The 14,671-nt window shown below is 40.4% G+C and overlaps 1 protein-coding gene across 6 annotated transcripts in view; it reads left to right on the top strand.

The window, feature by feature from the left end:
- The window catches only part of LOC138749881 (LIM/homeobox protein Lhx1-like), a 440,383-nt gene that overhangs the window by 55,918 nt on the left and 369,794 nt on the right, over nt 1-14,671 (top strand). For all 6 annotated transcript variants that reach the window (XM_069911872.1, XM_069911869.1, XM_069911866.1 and 3 more), the window contains one exon: nt 8,113-8,273. The gene's annotated coding sequence lies outside the window, so the exon portion shown is untranslated. The remainder of the gene's footprint in view (nt 1-8,112; nt 8,274-14,671) is intronic.

Raw genomic sequence — 14,671 nt, 5'->3', positions numbered from 1 at the left:
ATCCACATGTCCTGTAATCACTTGTACTTTGTAGACTTCAACAAAACATCTAGTACGAGTTTCGAGAACAGCACAGCCTTGGTTAAAACATCTTGCAGTCGCGTTACTAAAAGGAACCAATTTTGTCAAATTGTTCCCAAAAAAATATTCTTTTTAACCCTTGCCTGCTGAAATGTATAAAAAGAGAGGCAAATGAAGCAAATCTACACAAACTCTGCTATAATCCAGTAAAGGCCCTGATGAGGTGAAATATCTTCATTTTATGAAGAAGGAGATGATGGAGGAACTTGATAGATCTGGCAATATCCCATAGATAGAAATGGTCAGTCAACATTTCGGGTCATAACCCTCCATGAAGGTTCTTTATCCAGCCTTGATAACAGGTCCCAACCCAAAACAACAGCTGATCTTTTCTGTCCTTGGATGACGTCTCTTCAACTTCTCATTGTTAAAGGGATTGGGAAAGACTGGCAAGGAAAGCTACATTTGATAGAAATTAAATTTTTGATTAAACCATGGAGGTGGTTTTAATTCACAGAATGAATTGTACCAAATTGAGCACTTTCGTTTGTTTGTTTTCAATGTGCATGTTATTGTATTTATTAATAAGAAATTCATTCTCAAATTAAGATTGATAGCTCAATTGATTATCAAATTTTTCCAAACCTGTTTCGCACAAAACTTCATACACTTTTTAAATTTAGCTGAAATTAGAGTAAATATTATAAGACAGGAAAAGCTTGTATGCAAGTAAATGAACATCGAGTTTACTCTGATGGCATGAGGTGAGATGTGCAAGAATACGGGACTCAAGAATCATAATGCCCAAATCTGGAGCACAGTAACACTTGAAACAAGCAGGATTTTAAAAAATACTGAAAGAGGCTTAATAGGTTCTATTATTTCAAGAACCAGACCATTCTTAAATAGCATCCACAAAGTTTCGATTGATTTGACACATCAACAATCAGAGATCATAGAGAACTAGGGGAACCATTGGAATGGGCAGACTTTCCCACCTCTTCCCATTGTAGAAAAAAAAGAATTTTATCCAGAATGCGTGAAAATTTGGTCTATTATGGAAGATGGCATGGGCACCTTCAAGTGGTGGACTTTTGACAGCTTCTCAGGAAAGAACTGCCACAAATTCATCAGGTTTCATCTCTCCCTTCAAGGCCAGCTTTTCCCTTCAAGGTCCACAGTACAATTTTTCAGGGAAGGATCATGTCAAAACACAAAAGTGCTAGAGGAGAGATGTATAACTGATGTTTCTTTACCTCCTTTGGTCACTGCTGAGTTCCTCCTGTATTTTTGTGTGTGTTTTTTTTAAACTTCATTCACAACGTCTGCAGACTTTTCACGTTTCACTCCTTGTATGGAAGGGATGGCTAGTTTTGGAGATCAGTTTTGCTCTGCACGTTTATTAAAAAATTTAACCCAGGATCAAATTTCTAGTTCCAAATTGTTTGTCTTCCACTTAACAAATCCCTATTGCTATTTAGCAATGGAGATTATGATGGAAATTAAATGTGAAAGAAATAACATAAAAGTAAATTAAAGATTTGCATATTATTTTTCCACCAAACTGAAGATAGGCTCTTGTTTAAAAAATACATTTATTTACTTACAACATGGTAGAGGCCATTTCCAGCTATTGAAACCTGTGCTGTCCAATTAACTGCAAACTAACTAATAAGCCTGTAATTTTTTGGAAGCTGGGAGAAAAATTGACAACCCATGCACGGGGAGAACATGAAACACCTTATAGATAACATCAAATTTGAACCTGGGTCAACGGCACTATAATAACGTTGTGCTAGCCATTACACGAACCATGTCACCCTGGCAGAGAAGCCTGTAACTGGGCTATTTCCTCAAGGCAGCGCAGCCTTCCACCTGGAAGATCTCCAAACAGTGGACCTCCGTGCTGAGCTGATGGATTCCTCAAAACTGTGAGCAACCAACTCCGACTGCAGGTGACTTGCGGTCGCAGGGGAATCGGCTCATGGGAGCCAGGGATCGGAGCTGGGATTCAAGAGGGTGCTGAAGGCAAGAAGGGTGGCCAAAGGGTCTTGGGTGTTAAAGGCTTCCAGATCATATCAGAGTTTTGGATCCGGAGCTCAGGTTGCGTTTAGGCAGCAGATTTAAGGAGTCTGGGGGAGGGTCCTCACCGATCTCAGAGTGGTTGCGACTGGGAAAGGCCTTGGTGTGGCCCCATGCTGCCCTGACACTGTGCTGGGAGCTGAAGAGCTCCCTGAACTGCTGGAGGAAAATCTTGGTACAAGGTGAAATAACCAATAAACAGAGCCGCCAAAACCTTGCCCCTTCAGACACAAAATATGTCAAAATGGAATTAATAATTAATAAATACATTGAGGAAAATGATAAAACCTTGAATTTAATAATGATTTGGTCATGCTTTGAATATTTTTTTTTAAAGCATGTATTTTGTTTACACAGGAATATGAAATGTATTTCACACTGAACCAAGTTTACAATATGTGGAACCGAACTGCTAACTGTTAAATATTTGCGATTGTCCCTGTTGGCTCCAAACCTTCTTATGACATTCAGTTTAATGAAATTGTACTTTAAAAAAAAAAAATTAGCATCTACAACAAGCACCATATCACTTGTCTTTAAAGCCACACAATGCCTTTTAGTATTTTTAGAACCTATCAATGCCAGTGAGTTAGATAATTAATTACAAAATGTAATAATATGTGGCTAGAATCTCCTCCTCTCTGCACAATAGACTCTGTTTGGGTGCCTCCTGGCTGTCGTATTTCATCACAGCACAGAATTTCAGTAGCAAAAATGCAATTTCTGCCCATCTAATAGGGCAAAATATTTCCTTTTGTTTGTTGTACACGAAGCAGGGTTAACATTGAAATGACCCAGTGTCAGAGAGATTTTGTTCACTTGAAACAATGTTAACTGTTGAACACCTTCCATCTTTTAAACCATTTCCACATCTCAAAAAAAAATGTTTAACTGAACATTGCATTAATTCTAGTTTGGCTCATTCTCTTATCAAAGAAAGTTTGTGGAATGAACCATCAAACTTTCATCGTTGACAAGATATGGCATACAGTGGTGAGATTATGCAAAAATTCACGGCCAACGTTTCTCCTCTTTAAAAACATTTAATATGCAAGTAAAATATGAAAGTTTGCCAGCTCAGTCGTTGTAGTAAAAACACAGAAATGTTGTAGGAACTCAGCAGGTCTCTCAGCATCCATAGAAGGTAAAGATGTAGATTGAAGAAGGACTCTGGCCCGAAAGGTCGGTCATGAATTTCAGATTTATTGTCCGAGTACATACATGACATCACATATAACCTTGAGATTCCTTTTCCCTGCAGGCGCGGCAGAATCACCACTAATCGGTAGTGCAAAAATGAACTGCGCACTGCGTGAACATGTAAACAAAAGAAACATAAACAGATAATGAATGCAAACAAACTCACGGTGCGATACAGGGAGTAGAAAGAAAATCAATAATGTGCACAAGTAAGAGTCCTTAAATGATTTTGTTGTTGAGGAGTCTGATGGTCGAGGGGTAGCAGCTATTCCTGAACCTGGTGGTGTAAGTCTTGTGGCACCGATACCAAGACCTGCTGCGTTCCTCCAGAATTTCTGTATTTTTACAACAGGCAAGATAGCTGTGCATAAGTTGACTGCCATGTTCCTTACAACACTGAGTCTCGTTCAAAAGCCACGAATATGCTGCAAATCACTTTGGAACATCCACATAATTCATAAAGTCAGAGTTTTGCCGCACAGAAACAAGCAAGTTGTCTTCTCGTGCTAGTTCTAGTTCTCTGTATTCAACCCACAGCCATCCATACCTATTGCAAAAGGAGCTAGAAAGAGGTTAATCATTCTTACAATAGAAAAAACAGTTGTGAAATCTTCATACGTCATTTGATTATGAAAACAATAAATGCTTAGCCAGTTCATCCTTGTAAGTGATTTTTCATTTTCCTTTTTTCTACTTGAGCCAGTTTTGTATCGGGAAACAGAATAGAGAACTCCATGTGCTTTCTACTCATTGTCTACTTCAAATGTTCTCTCAAAGCTTTCCAACTCTTACATAACAGCAGCCAGTTTGCTCTCCTGTTCAATGTTCTTACCTGGTATACAGACTGGAGCTCAATGCTCAAAATGTTTGAAATTGTAAATTTCCAGAATTCAAGTAACTGGCAACCCCATGCAAACAGCAAAAAAGAGAAAAATAAAAGTTTAAAATATTTAAAGTAAATGTTTGCAACCCTTTGGTGAAGATGAGAGCAAATATTGAGCCACCGGAGGGCCTTGGTCGGGCTTTGCTCGTAGCAGCTGTTTGAATAAAGTTGCATTTGAATGAAATGGCGTCGCCCAGGACGAAGAGCTGGTTGATGTTGCTACCCGTTGGGGTGACGCTCTCAAAGTATCTCCTTATCCCTTCTTAGTAAGAGTCTTTATCTTATTAGTATATTAGTAGCTACCTTGGGTTTTATCTGTAAACTTGGAGGAGGGGACGTTAATTATGACAACAGTACAGTTGGCATCACGATTAGCACAACATTACTACTGGGACCAGGTTTCAAATTTAAATTTTGTAAGTTGCGTGAATTACCTGATTAAAGTGAATATTACGTAATTAAGGACTACAATAATGATTTTTTATTTTCAAATTACTTTGGATTTTACACTTTTGTGTCATTTTAAACTGTTTATTCTTAATACTGGTGTATTAGATAGGCATTGTAAGAGGGAGTCTCAAGCAACCGGAAAATTTCCATATCTGGCATCTGCCAATCCCTGTATGTGCCAGATACAGGGGTTTTTTAATTTTGAATGGAACATCACAGTATGATGAATAAGAACTTCATTCCCTGAAATGTAATCAACTTCAAGCTCCATCTTCTCTATTTTTGTGCACTTAGTGGTAATGGTGTGCGAGATGCATCATCTTGGAGTCCTTATCAATATATTCTGCGCAGGAGAGCCCAAAACTAATGAATGGAATACAACAACCAGTGGGAATTAGTTGACCATGAGGAGCAGTGAAATGCTGCATCCCCATCTCAACGTTGCAGCCCACGTCACTAGCATTGTAACGTGGGAATGTATCAGTTGTTGGAACAACCTCCTGGAAACCCCTTCATAACGACATTGCGAGACCATCTTCAGAACGTTCAAGAAGGTGGCTGAGAGGCAATTAAGGAGAGGCATTTTATATTGACCTTGCCAACAGTGTCCTTAATCACATGAATAAATTAAGCTTAATGAAAATCTCTCCTCGTCTTGGAAGTTAGTAATCGCTTCCAACTTGTAAAATAAGTGAGGTCACTTTTTTCATATCAATATATAAGTTTGATATCTTTAACCAAGAATATTTATAGAAGTAAAATGATTGCTCTGAATTTTTGTCAGACCCTTCTACTTTTCTCAAGTGCCCAATAAGGCATTGGGCCTATCAAAAGCAATCCTGGTGCACCTCCATTGCCAGTTGAGGTAAGATCAGGCATTGGATTACAATAATGACTGGAAATTAATCCCAGATATGCAGAAGAAAATGTAAACTTTAAGTGACTGAATATTTGCTGAAATAAATGTGAATTATTGGGGTTATTTCTTGGCTTGAAAAGAAGATAATTTAATGGGGTTTGAGCTTTCCATTTTGGTCCAGCACTTTTTGTACTGGACTGAGAAAATCCTTATTTTTCATGACTTGGGGGGGGGGGGGGAAATATTGATAGGTGTGCTGAGAACCTGCACAATATGGTAAATGCAAAATGGATTTCTGATGACACAAACGCAGCAATATTTTAATGTTGAGTCACACGTTTAATGAGTCTTCCTACCAGTGTGACACTTGGGTAAAAAAGAGGCAGTATTGTCATCAAGCAAGTCAAATCACAGTCTCCCTTCTGCACTGGCTGGTGAAACAGGATTAGGTGCCTGACACAGGTACTTGATATTTTAAAAAGCTGCTCTTTAGAAAAGGCAACACAGTGGGTAATCCCTTCAATTACCGTATTCGGCACTGAACAGAACAAATCTGTTACAGGATGACAAACCACTAATTTTAATTTAATATTTCAGGTCCCAACAAATGACAATGTGTAGGAAGGGAAGCATATATCCCATTAATGCTTCATACTGCTTTCCCAATGGGGAGTTTTAGCGAAATTGCTAGAGAACAATTGACTGTCTTACATTTGAATTAAATTTAACCCTGGGGTGCTTCAGCTTTCGAGCAGTTGGAAGCCAAGTTGTAAATCACAATTGTGGACCCCATTTCTGACAAGTACTTTGCATCAAGATGATATTTAAACCATTAATTAATTAACAGATAGAAAGACAAAGAGATTCTGAATTATCCCCATCTGGATAATTAGTAGTGAGAACATTTATTCTTGCAATGTACTGATGGAAGGTATCTCCTTGAGACTTTTGAAAGAACTTGATAAATACCAGCGTAAGTAAATGCTGAAATAAGATCACCTTCTTTGAATGAACATGCTGACCAAATATGTAGATTAGAAACACAACTACAAGGAATTAATAATTTAATTGTCATGGCTTGCTTTAATTAAAATTATTTTTTCATTGCAATTTAGAAGAATAAATGATTAGAGACAATTTTCAACTGCAAACCTGAAGATGGAAAATGAATGGGGCCCATGCATGAACTGAATAGTAAATGGTCCCATTTGATAGACTTCCATGGATGAGAGTTTTTATTCTGTCATCAAGGTGTAGATATTGCTGTTAAGTTCATCGGCTCTGTTCGCCGCAATAGTGTGAATTGCCCAGTGGCCACCTGTTTCAATTCCCCTTCCCATTCCCTTGCTGGCATGTCTGTCCATGGTCTCGTGCGCTGCCAGACAGGGAGTTCCGGGATAAACCCATGCAGACACAGGGAGAAGGTACCAAGTCCTGACAGACAGCACAGGATTCAAACCGCAGTCCCGATGGCTGGTGCTGTAATGGCTCTGCGCTAACCATGCTGCCCAATGATCAGAACTTCCAGAGCCACTCCTTTACTACTGTGCAATGCTTCGATGCCCATGTTCTGCGGGGTATGAATGGGACGATGATGGAGCATCTTGGCTGATATGTGGGCACAGCCCAAAGCTAGTGTATAGGCAGAGCTGAACCAAGTGCATCCTTGACACACAAGACTGCAGACACTGTGATTGAAGTAAAACACAATGCTGGAGGAACTCGGTAGGTCAAACAGTTTAAAGAGCAAAGACAGAGTTTTGGGCTTGAATGTTTGGAGATCGAACGCCGATATCAATGCCATGTCACCATAGTTCTCATTGCAAATTGGCAAAGGCGTTTGCTCATCCTGATTGGGCCATGCACAGTTTCAGAGGAGAATGAATGGCTTGCCACGAGGCTGCAGATCTGGAGACTAAACTAGATATGCACAATGAATATATCCTTCCTCGAGGCAGTCATCCTGCTAGTATCCTGACGCAGCAACCATCACTGACCAAAAAAAACTGTTTTAAAAGCAGATTGTTCAAGAATGTCGCACTTTACAAGAATATCACAATTGTTAATTATCACAAAAGTAACTGTTAGCTCAACAAATGGTCCATTCCTGAGTCTGCAAATGGGAACTGATTCTAATCAGTTGATAATATCACTGCTTGTCTTTGCCTTCGACTGATAAAGATAGAGATTTTAGGAAAATAATTATTGCCAAATTACTGGATGTGCTTCAGGTCCTGGCCCCCTTGCCATGCAAAGGAGGAAATGCTGGGTACATCGCGCCATTTTGGTTGGAGACATGTCTGCCTGTGGTTTAGGTCCCAAGACTCAGTTATATGAGATGCATTAAAGCAGTTGCTCCCATCCTGCCTTCCCCTCGCAAAGCTTGCAAAGGGGTGTGTGAATTTTCAATAATTTTGAGGTAATTTTTTAGAAAGTTTCACAGAAATATCGTTAAATTCTGCTTCCCACCTACCTCAGTCATCATCAGACATTATTAGGGAGGGTTTTACTCAGTGCAAACATCTATTTGAAAAAGATTGGGAGCAATTGGATTGGAGTACATGTTTAAATGAGTGGTGTAAGGGTGATCTGAACGCCTTTCAATTATTTGTTACAGGTGAAACCTAGAGTACCTTTTTGAGGAATTTTTGTCTGCCTTGGTGGAATCGGAAATTGGCAACCAGTGAGTTACTGATCACTCAATCAAAGGGGAAAAACAGAGGCACAAATGAAGCAAATGTACCAAAACGTTCAGAACTGAAAAGAGCATTGCAAGTGGTAAGTCGAGCATGAATCTGTCGCACCGTCTCTTTGCAAACCCGTTTTCACAAAGGGTTGAATTCAATAGAATTTTTGCTGAGTCAATGATGTGTCTAATGTGGATATTTGTGGATTCTACCACTTGTGATTGTGAGATTGTGAAAAATATTTCCATAAAATTTGACAATAGCGGCTGTGGTGACGACGAGCTTTTATTACTACAAACAAAACAATCGTGACCAACAGACGGGTTTCAATTAGCGCAAGTGTGAATTCCTAATCTGGGGACCATCCACAGTTTCTTACCAAAAGTAACTAATTCTCAAGTGAAAAGAGAGAATCTAACCTCAAATTGAAGGTAATGGATATAAATCATCCCACCTTTTTGGGGGGGGACCAATTCAGTGAAATTCTTGTCTTGTTTTCACTCCCTTGTGGTTCTTATTAAATGTGTCGGTAAATTACACATTTACTCAATCCAGAGCAAATACATCACCGCAGCCTCTTAAAGCACAAGTCACAGCACTCAGCTCTACTTTGATGTGTTTTAAAATTGTTTATAATTTATTGGGACCAAGCAGGCAACTTGTGGATTCAAATGTTGATCATGAATAAATCCTCTTCTGTTCTTTATTTTAATGAAGAGACTGTTTGATCGTTAATTTGGAAAAATTTTTTGTTGGATTCCTTCTAATTCTGCTTTGATCCAATGTTGTGCCAATGGACACTCTTCTTTACGATTAATTTTAGAACATGGCTTACTTCATCTGCCCTAATATCACAATGTGAGGCTCTTGTTTCAAATTTTGTTTGACAATGCATCTGAGAAGCACCCATGGATGTTCTACTGTGTTCAAGGTGCTTTGTGAATGTTGCTTGCTGGCACCCTTCCAATAACTTCACTTGTTATGTCCTACTGTTTGCTGGCGACGTTGATAAATGCAGCAAAATAAAAATGTTTGCAATTGCTGGTAATCCGAAGTAAAAACATAAAATGTTGGATATATTCAGATGGTCAGGTGTATCTGTAAAGAAAGAAAGAAAGAAGGCAATGACCCCTGACCATAAGTAATAGGTTTCTTCCTTCATAGATGCTGCTGTGTGTACTGTATCGGCTATGCCTTGTTTACTCGGTCATTGACTTCATGCTTTGGCATTTTCTTATCCAGTAAAAGAAAGAAAATTATTGTTAATTGGGAGGGGGGGGGTGATATTATGTACAAGTTTTTACAAAATGAATGAAGGATCTAATCAACCTTAAGAAATATTGAGAGTGTTTTTTTTTGTAGCCTGGAAGGACAAGTGGCTCTGGTTTGTTTGGTAGCTTGGAAGGACACGTGTCTGTTTTTAGTAGTGAGAATATTGTTCTCACTATAACAAAGTACCTGTCTTTCCCTTGGCGTAACTGTGGTGAACTGCTGTATTCCTGATTACCTGGCTCCGCCCCATTCTGCGACTGCACCTATGGCCCCTTCCTCTTTGCCTCTAACACCCTGACCCTTCCCCAGAAAGCCTGGATCACGGCATAGGACGAGATCCATGTCCATTGTGAATCAGTAACTCATTCTCAGCCTTGCGAGTTATTTACTGTGCGTCAGTAACAAAATTACCTGATGAATTGCAATTGTAATCGACATCCCATAATACATTTCCATCAAAAGCACGGGGTGGGGGGGGGGGGGAATAATCTGTTCTTCTGCACTCAGCAATAAGCTTTTTATGCTGGCTATATCTACACTAAACATTGATCATAAGGAGTGTTGGGACCTCCTGAAAGATATTCGAAAGGTAGTAACAGAAATTCAATCTTTTTTTTCATTTGGATCCATTTTGTAAATCCTGAAATTATTGCTCTTGATTCTTCTATTTAGTTTGAAGTTTGGGCAGCGCAGTTAGTGCAAAGCTATTACAGCGCCAGTGACCATGGATCGAATCCTGCACTGACTGTATGTGGTTTGTACACTTTCCCCATTTCTGTGTGGGTTTCCTCTGGGTGTCCCACTTCCCTCCCACCCTTCAAAAGGTTAATTTAGGGTATTTGGGAAGCATGGACTCATGGGCTGGAAGGTCCTGTTACCGTGCTATAAGTCTAAATTTAAAAAATTAAATAAATGGGCGTCATTTTCACAGGACTTGCCCCAATCTTCCCTCGTAACTTGGGCTACAACCGAGAATAGGATTTTCACAGCTCGTCCACCAAACCTGTGAAAGGGAATTGAAAAAAGTCCCAGCACGTCTATTCCAGGTCTCAACCAATGTCATTGCATTGGGTCTTGGGAGGCAGGCTGGCAATTAAAACTCGCAAACTAGACAATGCTAGTCATTTTTTTCTGAGCCTTCGAACTCCGCCATCTAAATAATGATTAAAAATGAGCACCGCTGTCGTCGTCGATCGTGCTCGCGTCTACTGCCTTTCCGCAACAGTTAGGCAGAGCTGTTTCATCATATTTGCCTTCTGGTCAACTTCTAATTTCCTTTCAATATTTTGTCATTCTCAAGAGGGCTGTTGGGTTGTGTACAGAAGCAACATTAAAACTGCACGTGAAGATGATGGCATTTCTGAGCAGCTACTTGGGGGGAAAAAAACAAACTTGTTTCATAGACTCACTGGTTGAATTTATGTTAAGAAACCAATATGACATGCAAGAATTAATTTATTTTATATATGTAAGCTACTTTTATGGTAGGGTACATTTGGAAGATTTAGGTCATATTTATGCCTAGTGTTTGAACTGTTATATGGTTGAGTTCATCCATCTATTTGTGAGATCATAAAACAGACTCTTGTAAATTGTATTCTCCAGAACTATAAATTATAAACATACTTACAAACAAAAAATGAAGCACTTGCCCAGCTAATGCACCCTGAATGCTAATAATGTGGAAGGATCGTGTTTCGCTACGCTGTCGATACTGATATATTTGAAGGCATTTGCTTTACTTAATTTCTTTACTAGTAGCAAAGTAAGTCTTTCACAATGTGTGAATGAGAGCCTCAAAACATTTCTGGGCTGTGTTCATTAAGCCTTTTTAAAAAGCTCACAAGCCTCAAGTTCGACCCAACGTTTCTGCCGCGATGTGCGATGTGAGGAGATTTATCATTTTATTTTAATATTAAGGTGATTCTTCACAGCACCTCTTGTGCTGGGGGTGAGGGCAGCATCATAATGAAGGCACAAAAGGTAAATCAGGAAGGTTTCAATTAATAAAGTGTAAAGCAGCTTATAAATAAAATATATCAGCTCATAAGTCTCAGATGAATGATAGAAGTTGAAGCTGTTCAGTAGCTTTCCATGAAAGATGATTTTTGTCCAGTGAATAAAACTGATTTAAAGGAAAGCACTGGAGTTTTTTTAAACTTATTTTTGGGCAAATCAATTTTTTTTTAGGCTTGTTTGGCTTTCTTAACAAAATAAAGCAAAAACGCTGGTCACTGAACCAGGATAATATTGTGCTTTTCCATTAATTTAGTTAAGTATGTCTGACGTATGCAAATCCATCACCAGCTAAATAACTGAGAAATGCACAGCAATGGTTTGTCTTGTGGACAGGATATTTGTTTGTGTGTTGAAAACATTTAATTCTCCCAAGAGAGGAGAGCGGGCATGAACAATGTTGGGATCGATGGTGAGGGAATGCTCTAGTCAGGTATTGGGCCATTGCTGTAACTCCTTTCAAATTGCAGCACCTGGGACCCAGGTGCTATTACTGGGGAAAAAGTGCTGGGAGCACCTTTCAAATTGCAGGGGGATCTACCCGTTAAATTGCCAACCCGCCGATTTAAGGGGGATCCCGCCCCCGCAATGATGCTTCACGCACTCACCGGAAGTACTGCCAGACGTTCAGATTCTGGCCGCCCGGTGACGCACATAAGCGCTGATGTCACCGGAATAAACGGGTCGGCCATTTTTATTTTCAAATCAGCCATGGACACATCCCAGGTAAGTTTAACCAGGCTCCCTGATGACGGGGTTAACCCAGTTGGTCCCTTTCAAACTGCTGTGTAACTGGGGTGCTAACCGTGTGTGGTGATGCAACCACTGGACTGTCAGTGACTGCCTGCGCCAGTCCACACCCTTGCAGAGGGAAACCCATTGTACATGCAGGGAGGTAACCTAATCCCTGCCAATCACCGACCCCACATAGAGGCTCATGCTGGGCCTTGGGTAGGAGAAGAGCACACGGAGCCAGAAAGGATACAGAACCTTGAGTGCAAGTTTTAAGTTAATTAAAGCCTGTAGTGTAGCCTTTCATTGTTTGTGTCTGTTTGTTCGCACTGCAGAACACCACATCATGCAAATTGCCTGGTTAACCCCATTTTACACTGCAGTTTGAAAGCACCCACTGAATGTTAGATGAGCTCTGATCTGGGACCCACTGATTCACAGGACTGTTCGTCAGTAGTGCCTGAGGAGTAGCAGCTCCCTCTCAATTCTTTTGCACTCCTCAGAACCCACTGCATAGAATGGCAGTTAACACACAATAATATTTTGTTAACACCTGGATAGATCTATAAGAACATGTATATAAAATATACAAAAATTCACAGAGCTCAAAGATAGCTTGTTCTTGCATCCAAGTCAAGTTTATTGGCATCCGATTGCACAAGCACAACCTGACGAAACCGCACTCTCCAGTCCTCTGTGTAAAATATGCAGACAACACATACAGACAAACAATGTACACGTTGGACAAATACTCATATATACAAATTAAAAAAAAATTCTTTCATAAATATGAAACTCTCAGCTGGTTAGTGTGAGCAGTTCCTTTGGTCATTCAACATTCTCATTGCCCATGGGAAGAAGCTGTTTCTCAGCCTGGTTGGTGGTACTGGCTCTAAGCAGCTGAATGATGCTGTGTGCAGGATGGTAGGGGTCCTCAATGATTTTGAGTCCCCTCATCATACAACGATCCCAGTAGATCATGTTGATGGGGTGGGGGGGGGGGGTCGAGAATTGAGGGAGACTCCTGTGATCCTCTCTGCCACTCTTGTGGTACTTTGGATTGACCTCTGATCTCTGCAGCCACCGTACCACATTGTGGTGTAGCCAGCCAGGACGCTCTCAGTACAGCTCCTGTAGAAGGTTCCCAAATATTGATGCCAGTGCACCATCAGTCACTTTGACCCATTCCCAGGACCTAGTTATCAGTCTTGTCCAGAAGTAGCACAGTAGCAGGGAGAGAGAGGCTAAAGTCTAATCTCTCAGTGTGATGCCATGCCCAACCTTGAGATTCACAATGCTGTAGAGTTCACAGCCACTGTGTGAATGAAACCAGTCAGTCTAGAAGACAGCGATAGGGTAAGATAGTCTCTTCGTCCAGCTGAAGCATGCCATAGATTTCCTGATCTTCGTTTCCTCTTATCTGAGACTCTCGTATTCAGGAAATAACATTTATTTATATAGATGAAATACTTGTCCTGCATGTTTTTGTCTGTGTATGTTATGTCTGTCGGCGTGTTTTGCACGGATAATCAGAGAGCGCTGTTTCGTTGGGTTGCATTTGTTCAGTCAGGTGACGATAAGCTTGACAAAGCAAAAGTACACCATCACATCTTTGGTCGCTGACACCTGCTTCTGACGAGTATTTGCAGATCTACCCCCCCCCCCCCCCCCCCATTCTGTATGCCCCTTCACTAGCTGGGACTGTAGACATTTAGAAAATGGAAGTCTTGTGGCATCCAGTGTTGTTTTCTTTTTAAGTGATGTGGACACCTGGTCACTCACAAATGAAAACCTAAAATGCTTGAAATGATCAGAAGGACTCTGTGTTATGTGAAACAGGGTTAAAGTTTCAGGTTATGAAGTCCTAAATCATCCTTAATCTGAGTGGATTTCTGGATTATTTTGAAGGATAATTGGGAATCAATTAGATTGTATTGGGTCAAAGCAAGACCAACAAGATGAATATGTTGCATGTCTGTAAGCTAATGAAAATTGCTATCTTAATATTGGTTGTTTGCAGTTTGGCATACCATACGTTATCTCTTGTAAATTTGTCTCACCTTGCTTACAGCTTCATTTTAAGATAGACTGTTACAATGAGGAGTTGTGTTTGTACTTAGTCCTTGTTATCTATTGACCCAAGCAACCTTGACTCTGCACACTTGCCGGGTTGGGGTCAGGAGTACTGGGAATTAGGAGCGTTAGCCAGATAGGCACACGGTTCTGAACACGGCGGGGGGTGAAGCTGGAACCTGGGCCTGAAGTGTGGGTCAGCTGTGTGGCTGGAACCAGTGTTGGGTTGGGATGGGATTGGGGATCAGGAGCACAGCCAGGTCTACGTGTAACCTGTAAATGAACCTGGCATAAAAGTAATCTTATCCATGCAGGAGTTGTCTGCTCATTTGTATTATTTCAGCTTCAATGCCTTTGACAGAAGCCTGAGTTGTAACCATGCCCCTCTTCCCCCAT

This window comes from Narcine bancroftii, chromosome 14 (assembly GCF_036971445.1).
Source record: "Narcine bancroftii isolate sNarBan1 chromosome 14, sNarBan1.hap1, whole genome shotgun sequence".
NCBI classification, from domain to species: Eukaryota; Metazoa; Chordata; class Chondrichthyes; order Torpediniformes; family Narcinidae; genus Narcine; species Narcine bancroftii.
Note: the sequence above shows the minus strand (reverse complement) of the source record. Positions and strands in the feature narration are given on the sequence as shown.